Here is a 10,836-nt window from a genome sequence, read left to right on the forward strand (position 1 = left end):
TAGATCATTTCCAGACTTTAATTATAAGTATCACTTTTGTTCAATCATTTTGAAACAAAATGCTTTCTTAAGCAGAGAGACTCACATTTTTTAAATTAAATTGAAACAGTAAGTTAATGAAAACTTTCTTGTAAGATAAAATGACGTTTAGGAATTACATACTACTACTATTTTCTTATTAATTAGATAAATATTTTTGTAACGATGTGGTTGCTTAGGCTATATGATTCTTCTCCCAGAATTAAACATATTAGTTCCTGATTTTTCTTATCGAAAATAACTGAATTCAACTTCTTTATGCATTTAAATAACTCTTTTGTTGACTACTTATATTATCTTTTGAGTTGATTACTTTTGTAATTAATAAAACTGACACTGTTTGTAATAAGGCGATAGCATTTCAATGACAAACATTATAACCATAAATTATTTTATTTCCACGTTAATAAGATAACGTTTACATAACCTAATATTTCTATGCAAGCCATGGTTTCTTATCTCCCAGTTTATTTTGCTCTTAGCTTTCATTGCCATAAATGATTAAAATTGGGGAATAAAAATAACATGCTAGATAAGGCAAGAAAAAAAAAATTTCAAGTAGTTTTTACACATACATATTTTTTTCATCCTGTTTTAAATTAATTTAATATTTTAATACAAGTTTAAAATAATTTCTGCTTTAAAACTATTAATATATTATTCTTGGAAAATAATTTCGTAACTTTGTATTCAAACTAATCATACAACCCTAAATTTATAACTTAACTACACATTAGAAAGTAGCTCTCCTAATCTGCTTCTGTTCAAACTAAATTAAAAAATAGAAAGTCTATTGCTGTATGGAAATAATATTTTGTAATAAATTTATCAAACAATCCGTCAACATTTCTAGGTATAGTTTTAGTAAAGTTTAGTTCACAATGTTATGAAAAATAACACATTTATGCAAATACAGATTTTCTGAACTAAAGTTAAGGCAAAAAATTATTTTCCTTAAAAAATAGAAGATATGTATTTAAGACGTTTAATAAATGTCTTAAAACGAAACAGCAAAATACCTAGTTATAAAATTGAAGCTAATTCAATAGTATCATTAATTTTATAAGACGTTTACTCTAATCGATGGTAAGACGATATTCTCTAACCTTTCGATGAGCGTTTGAAAAAAACGAAACCTGTCAGTTATGTCTTTATCCACTCCAATGTCAGATAAGGCTAAAACACCTCTAGAGAAATTGACTCCCTTATTTTTTTTACTACATCTTAAAGAGTAAGCTGGAGACTGAAAAAAGTATTTTTAGATTGGAAACAGATATTAGAAAGTGACAACCAATTGGTTATCCACTAAGCAATCGATCAATCTTTGAAAGACTGTTTAGTTTGCGTTTTACTTTCTCTCGATGTCAATATCCCATGTCAACATTTCTTTACTTTCTTTCGTGTAAATGCAGTCACTGAATGCGGTACTAAAGTTGTTATTTCGATAGAAAAAAAAAGAAAGTATCAGGATTTGGAGCTGCAATGCTATTTATTAGAAGAAAAAAAAAGACTGCGTAAAACAACGTTTTATTGCTGACGTTTTCTGTTTGAATTGACTTTGAGACGTGAATTTTTGCCTCAACTTTCTCCAATTGATTTTTTTTTATTCTATGTTAGAAATGTAAGAAGCGAAATCTATAAACAGAGAAACAAGTATGGTTAAAACTTTCTGAATATGATAAAATTAACAGTTTTTCCTGCTGTATGGGAGTACCAAAAAGCTCGGTGATTTTTACGGAAGCACGTTAGTAATGATCTTGGTTTTGTTTATTAATAAAAAATGGTCTTATTAACTGTGATAAAATTTGGTGAGTGTCAGGGTAATAAGCTGAGAGGTCTGCGTCTAGACTAGCAGAATCGCCAATAAAAATTTGAAATAAAAATTTGATTTGGTTGTCGTTGACGTATGCCTGTTTAGGCAGAGGGGGTGCGATTGTTCTTGTTTTCCAGTGACGCCATCTATGGCCAAGAATTCGACTTCTGCCACACCATTCCTCACACCCGTTTATAGGGCGAACCCATTCATTCATCCACAGATCGTAATTTTGATCTGAGTCAGAGAACGATTGATCTCCAATCCAGTACCCCCAGAGGTCATGATTTGTTATGGGAACATGGAGGACTTTTGAGACTCGACAGATTTAACGTGCATCATTCACTTTACCTTTTCATTAACGTGCCTTTTCATTTAACGTGCACCAGTCACTTTAGATTTAACGTGCATCAGTCACTTAGATTTGGTGCAATTGGAAATAGAGAGACAATTTTAAAAAATATATTCCTTTATTAAACCACATTAAATACATCTAAAAACAATTTTTATTCTCTTCCATACAAACGACAGTCTTGTTCTGTTTTAAAACAATATGAAAATAAAATTTACAAGCGATGTGGTTTTGATATTGTCGCTGCTTACTATATTAATTTCATCATTTACCTTGTCTTCGTCATCCTCGCTAGACTTCATTCATAAAAATCATGTCAATTAGTTGCTTGATTGCCAATAATTCATCTTCATCAGGCCCATGTTTACTATTTCCAGTTTTATGTCCCAGAAATTTAATTCCTTCTTCACCGATATGCCGTAGTTTTTATAGTTATGTTTACGCTAAAATCAATGAATCACTGTAATTATATAACTGTACTATAAAAATTACAGCATAAAAATCTTACAGTAAAAAGGATGTCATGGTAAAGTGAATTTTACTGATGATGCCGCCAGAGTTTTAGTACTTTTTCCATAATTTAATTCGAAAGTTTTCAGTGTAGTTTCCTATATTTTCTACTGTTCCTCACTGGTTTCCAATACCTACATTTACCGTATGCTTTTTATAATTAAACGAAATTATTAAAAAATGGAAAATCAAAAAAGATGTCCCTGTATGGCTGCAAAAAGCCTTAATATAGTAATTGCAAATAATCACGTGACTTTGCAAGGCGTGTTAACGTTTCTGCTTTAATGGTTGTGTTTATTATTACGCTGAATTAGATTTAAGTAGATAACTGCAAGTGACGTCACAGGTGTGTGTCGAACCTGATTGCCTGATCCACGTGTGACATCACTTGAAAGTACCTAATTGTTGATTTCTGGAGTAAATGCGTGTAAGAAACACAAAAGAATTACATATAACAGGAACGTAATGTTGGAATTTAGATTAAAAATATAGAATCTCAAGAAAAAGACGAAAAATCAATTTTGGGGGAAATAGATTTAATAGACTTTTCTAAATTTAACCAATTTAATTAAACAATAAAAGCGTGCATATTGCTGGAATAGTTTTTGACAAAAATTAAATTGTTCAATCAAGAATTATTCATATAATTAATTGAAACCAATAACGAGATAATAAAATTTACAATTACAATAAATAAATCAATAATACGGTGCTATAATTTTTGAACAAAATTTTTTTTTTAAAAAATCTACTAATTGTGTTTAAACAATCAACTGAAGTTACTTTATTTATTTCATTCATTTAATTAATTAATTTCTCTCCTTATCTTTAAATTTAATTTTGTATGGTTCAAATTCCTGAGCCATCCGTATGATCTCCCTAAAATTAATATATCTCAACCACTTCACCTGTGAACATCGAACATTCTTTAGAATACTTTTTTTTAAAAAATCATAAAAGTGTTCAATTTCGCAAAACAAATCCTTGTGTTGATTTCGGCTAATAAATGAAAACCTAGGTGGTAGAAAGTGATAACCCACATTTTTTTAGTTAATAGATTAACTAATTTTTTGGTCACAGATACTATACATATGTGTGGTTTCTAATGTAAGTTGACTAATATTGACGTTTTTAAACAAAACCTCTCACCACTTTAACGAAATACTAGTTCTTTGAGGATATAGAACAGTTATTTACAATAATAAAAAAATTAAGGCGTGATTTATCCTTTTAATTCCTCTCTGACTGTATTAAAATTAATGACACACTTTTTACAGTACTTTTCTCAATTTAAAAACATATGTATATAATATAAATTGCCAGTTCAAATTATTATGTTTTAAAATAGTAATTTCAAAACGTAATTTGAACATTTAAAACATAGTTTTATTTTTTTCATTGTGAATTTCAAATGAAATCTTTGAAATCGTAGTTATTGTATCTTAACATACTATTTGCAGCGTTAATTTGCTAAATTCATATGAGATTTGGGCAATCACAATTAAGAACCTTTCGTATTTTGATCTTTTATTTGCTTAAAAATTTAATTTTCCTTCAAACTTCAGCTTTTATTAATTTATGTTACTTTGGAACACAAATTTATATCTAGATTTTGCGACATCCCTCAGGTTGAAACAGAAAGTAATTATGCCAATTAGCAAACACTAATTGCCGACTAAGAGATTTCAAAAATTTGCCTATAGGGAAATAACTACTCAAAATCCTTGAATGTTTTAAATTCCTTCTGTTTCCAATTTTTTCTCTAATGATTAATCTTTTGGGAAAAGGTTTTGACTATATTAAAAAATTTTGCTTAAAGTAATTTTCGAATAGAAAAGACTTATTTTCTAGATAAAAGAATATTTAAATCCACTAAGGGCATGAGGTTTGGTCTGTAAAATTCTCGATATTTTTCACAACCATCATTTTTATATTTAAATTGCTTTCTAAATAAAATATTTCTTCTTTAGATAGTTTACTTCTTGTAAAAAGTTTTTAACATTTCGGAGAAACAAATGTCAGCATGGGTCAGACGAAAAATTGGGTTTGAGGAATAAAATACGAGAGTTTTGATCTCATTAAATGTTGACTTTTTTTCTATTTTCATGAGATTTACAATAACTGGCAGCAGTAGTTCAGTCAAAAACATAGAATCCCAATTTTTTTTAACTTATGCGATTTTACCAACTCTATGACAAAAAATATACACTATACTATATCCTTTTAAATTTATAAAGATAATATGATTTAGATAAAAACAATTTATACTATATAGAAATTGTATAGATTATTTTTATAATGGTTATAATTTTCGATAGTGTGAATGCGTTATAATTATTATAATTTTCCATTAATTTTCTGTGCTGGCATTTTAAATGTGTTTAGCGCGAAATAGATTTTATACTTTTTTTAAATTAACGCTTTTAAAAATTTACTGCTAATCTACTTAATCTCTAACTTGCTCTAACTATTACTTTAAAACTAGTTTAAATATTAAAGTAGTTACTAGCTAATAAAACTATTTTATCCTTGATAATTGAAAGTTGTTTAAAGAAATATAAAACTAATAAATGTCATTCATTTTTATATTTTACTCTATAAACGAAATTTAGTAATAATTTAAATAAAAGAAAGATTTAAAGTGACGAATATAAGTATTTATAATGTTAATTCATATTTTCCATCAAATAGTAATACACACATGAATTCATATAAATTAAACTATAAACTACAGAATTATTTGTAACGATTTACTTTTAATAATATATCTTTCTAAAAAAAGTTTTAGAAAAAAATATTAGGAAAAATATATTATTTTATCATCTTATAAAAATTTAAAAACTTTTATTTATAAAGCAAATTTTTCCGAAATATTTAAATAATTACTCAGCTGGTTTGGTTTATTAAATTAATTAACGGTTAAAGTTGGTAATTAAATTTGAAATATTTAATTTAGGTTTAGTCAATTACTTTTTTAAGAATAAATTGTTAATTAAATATGAATGATTGCAGAATGAAACTTCCATAAAAAATTTTAAGTAGTTAAAAAAAGTATTAAAAAGATCCTAAAAGTTAATTTGTACAAGTTTTTAATTAATATTCAAAATACACTCCATTCACTTTATTTAATTTATAAACTTTCTTCCAAAAATAAATGAAAAAGAAGAAACAAAACGTCTGATTTTTATTTTGCAGCAAAATGCTTGCTTTAAAAAATTTCAGTATTTGCCTATAATATTAATTGTCTAATTTATTGCTAGGTGTAAATGAAAACTGTTTTTTTTTTCAAATAATATTTTTAATGATAAAACAAAGTTTTATTTTAAATTATTGGCGAAGCATTTTTTAGTACTATAGCATTTCACTGTGATGATAGAAAAGTTAATTCAAAACTTAATTTAAAAGTTTAATTTCACGCAATAAGGAAATTCATAAAAAAAAAAAAAAAAAAAAAAAAAAAAAAAAAAAAANAAAAAAAAAAAAAGTTCAAAGTAGCATTTTACCTTAATAATTTTTTCGCTGTCTTGAAAAATAAAAGCTGTCCTGAAAAATTCATATTAAACAGATTCATTAGGAGAAGATTTATTAATTTTCATTTCTTATTTAAATGCACTCATGTTCATCGCTTAGTTTTTCTCATTTTAATAAACATATACATTTTATGATAAACATTCTTTTTTGAATGTTAATATTTTACAAACAATACCCTTTATTTGTACTATTTATATTTTTTTTACATTTTTTAATCATTTTATATTTTTTTAATTATTGTATAAAATGTTTATTTTATAAATAATAGATTGTCAAGACAAATATCATTTCATAATCACTATAATTTATGAAAGTATTATTATTAGCTGCATATCAGTTTGCCGTAAGGGGTGGAAAAAATAAACGATCAATAAATTAGTGTTGAAAAACATTACTAAAAATGCGCAATGCTGAAAAAACATATGCAAACGCAATTAATAAAGCTAAAATAATTCCGATTTTTTTTATCCTTTTCGGGGAAAAAACGCTTTTTATTGTCCATCCCATCATAAAAAATTAAGTGTATACCGTATCTTTTGGCATGATGCTTTTTCTCGAGACCAACTCGTGATGGTTAAACTTTATCACAATCAAGCAATTTTCTCCAGTACTTCTTTCTTTCGAAAGTCTGTAAAACTTATTTCCTCAATATTTCATTAACAATACTGAAATTGCAGCCTATATTGTCCCAAAAGTGCCCATTGCTAACGTTGGTGTCAATAACAATATAACGGATTTTTACGTTTCACCCATACGAATTAGTAACATTATTTCATTAATTTTCTTCTTAGTAGCACATCTAATTATTTCTAATTTAAATTAGAACCTAATGCAGATTTTAATGAACCATAATTAGCGTCTATGATATTATAGTGGTTTTTTACGTTTTTCCTATTAGCACTATTTCTCCATTTAAATTACAGCACTATATTTCTCCATTAATTAGCACTATTTCTCCATTTCAGTACACTACGTATTTCTTATTTTAGATACCGTTGATTTTAAATTATTTAGTTTTATCTAAGCATCTTTAACCAAACTTAACTTTAACCAAAATAAACATATGACTTCAGATAAATTTAGAAATGCTAATTTGACGTAGTCCACCTATGCTACCACTTTCTGGTTGATCATTGAGTTTATAACGCATAAAAAATAATAAAATATTGAAAAACATGCAATAAGCTCCTTTCTTGAATAATAAGAGCTATAAAGCGAGCAAACACACTTTTTTTATCGCTAAAATATTTAAAAGAAAAAAAACAGAATCGTCTGCATTTTAATTTCAGATGAAAATAGGTTTATCAATTTATTTCGTAATTGAACTTATATGGAACACCAAAAATTGAACTTAACTATCTTTTTGCTTGAATTTATTAAAGCAATTGTTTATTAATTAAACAATCATTTCGCTATCGTTAATCGTGCACTAATTGTCTAATCCATATAATCAGAGAAGTTAAATGGATGAGAAAAAAAATTATACTTTTCGTCAATTTACCCCGTAACTGAACTTAAAAGAACAAATTATAATTTAACGAAATTATCATTTTACTAGTATCTATAGAAACGGTTGCCTATTAACTAGACACTAGTTTCTCTATCATTTATCGTTAACTAATCATTTTATCCATATGACCGGAGAAGTCAAATGGAGGAAAATAATTTCTTCATTATCATCAGAGGAAAATAATTTATCCTTATCATGAATTTACCCCATAAATGGACTTATATGAAATATTTATTATTGAACTTAAATACCGTTATATTCGAGTCTATCGAAATGGTTGTCTATCAACTTGACAATCGTTTTGCCAGCTTTTATTGTTTCCTATCGTTAGCTAATCGTTCAATCCATACAATCATGAAAGTTAAATTGACGAATATAATTTTATTCTTATCATGCGATAAAAATATTTTTTCTTTATCATCGGATAAAAATAATTTCATCCCTATCTAAAATTTACATCGTAACTGACTTTAGGAGTAACAACTATGCTTTAACCTAATTATAGTTTTACTAGAATCTATTGTAACGACTGTCTATTAACTAGACAACCGTTTCTCTATCATTTATCATTCGTTAATGATCTAATCCATTTTCAAATAGTCAAAAATCAATCTTTAGACATATCTTGCTAAATTTTAGTATTTGAACCTACTTCGAGTGAAATAAATTGCGGAATAATTTTTATTAAGATGATCTTTTCTAAACTAAGTTAAATTCTTTTCAGGAAAAAACGAAAACAAGTTACTTTGTTTTTTACTTCATATTATTTAATTCGATTTTTTTATAGATTTTTATATTAATAAATATCGTTATTTTTTTCAGATTTTAACTATGTTTTTATAATATTTATCAAGAAATTTAGGACACACACGTTTGATATTCTTATTTGTTCTTCGACTGTGCAATTAAAATTGTCACAAATCTTCAGAAAATGATCCATTTTGATGTGAAATACATTTTTTCAGTAGCATTTTAATAAAGCCGCGACATGCTTAATAAAATGTTGATGTAGAAGTTCTAGAAATCATTTGAAATACTTTTCTAAATGTCTCTAATCTAAGAAAAAAATTACTTTCGATAACCATAGACGCTTCGTTTTCTTGTTATTTTAGAATCTTTTTTTTAAATATACTTTTATAAAAAAGTTTACAATCTCTTATTTTTATATGAAAAATAAAAATAAAAATAATTCGACATTATTTCTTAATATATTTTAAAATGAAATCTTTGAAGTTCTCATTTCATCTAAATATAAAAAAATATACTACAGTGACTGCCAAAGAAAACACCAAGATTTAGAAAAACTTATTATTTTTCAGAAGTTTTTTTTCCTGCAAGTACCTTAATTTTTTTTTCAAATTTCATAAGTACATTTTCAAAGAGCTTTCACGAAACAAAAAGGTATAATATTTTTCTTTCTATCGCTTTTGGCCTGAGTAATCAAAGAAGTACTTAACCTTATGTATATTTTAATCCATGTATTTGTCTTTAAATGGTTAGTCGACAATAGCTGAGAATAAAATAAATATGTTTTGGAAGTATTTTCACCTAGAAAATGAAAGATTCTGAACTTTTGAAAAAAAAATTTATAACAGAAGAACTTTAAGAGTTACTTTTTAATTTATGTTCCTTTTTTCCCATTAGATGGTGAGTAAATAATTATTTGTTGTTATCTAACAAAGTTCCGATACAGTGATATAATTCTCAATCTGCAATTCTCCTTAACAAGTCTATCTACAAGTCCATCAACAATTCTACTTAAATACTACAAAATTAAACTCCATATCGATTTTAACATATTAGATAAAATTTTAAATGTGCCACTCTGTGCTCATGTAGACGCTACAATGCTAATCATTAATTATAATGTATATTTTACCTATTACTTTTAATGTATATTTTACCTATTACTAGTAATTAAAATTAATATTGCATTTGTATTTCATGGTAACGAATTAAAACGAAAATAAATAATAATTAGTAATGACTTTTGAAGTTTATGCATAACAAGTCTAAGCCACTAGAATAACAGTGTTAATTATGCAGATGCTATAATGTTAATTAATATTTATATTGCATAACTTACCTATTATTTATCAACAAAAAAACTAGCACGAACTGGAAATTCAAATTCTATCAATCTTTTCAACTTTTAAACCAATTTTTATCTCAAATGAATATTTTTTAACGTTTAAAATTTAAATAATGCATTTAAGGAAAATGAATGTTAAATTTTCACATAATGATAACAAATAAAAGCGAAAATAAATAATTATGAATAAAGTTTGTAATTTATGCGTAATGAGTATGTGCCGCTAGAATAACAAACATTGTCCGATCGCTCAATACATGTCTACAGGACAGATGCTTTAATTTGACTCTTCGCTGTCAGCGTTTAAGTGATTTACTGTTGTCAGAATTGTATCACCAAATGGAACTTTCTACTGAGCAATCGAACAACACTTAAGGGAAAATGCAAATGTATTGCATGCAAACGCAATTGTCTGAAAGCTCACGGGTCTGTATTAGCATAATGTCACCTCCATTCAACCATATGCTTGATCAAAACTGCTTTATTATACAAGGCACTTGACCCTTCAAACTGTTTGAATTAAATGTTTAGGCTTAAAAGCGATTCACTCTTTATACAATCTCAAGACTAATGCGCCTCGGTTCATTAAGACATATATATAAACCTTTCGATGCTTAAATCCAAACCCTAAAGTGGTCAGTGGTTAAAATAAATATACCGATTCAACAGTCGCTAATGGAGACGGTAAAATTCCAAGTTTTCTAATTATTAAGATTTTAATATTTGAAAGGTTTCACAAACTTCAATATTTATTGTTTTTTGTTTTGATTTTCGCCTTCTGATGAAAACTTTCGACTCCCTTACTCTTACGACGAAATGAAGCTCAAGTTTTTCTGAAAACAAAAAGTAATAAAATATTTAATCACTAAATTATACTTAACAACAAGTATTTTTACACGGTGCATTCATCTTTTAGCAAGGCATGGGATTACTTTCTCATATAGTATAGATATAGGTATATATATAGGTATATATATAGGTACATATAT

The sequence above is a fragment of the Parasteatoda tepidariorum genome, chromosome 7 (genome assembly GCF_043381705.1).
Source record: "Parasteatoda tepidariorum isolate YZ-2023 chromosome 7, CAS_Ptep_4.0, whole genome shotgun sequence".
Lineage (NCBI taxonomy): Eukaryota > Metazoa > Arthropoda > Arachnida > Araneae > Theridiidae > Parasteatoda > Parasteatoda tepidariorum.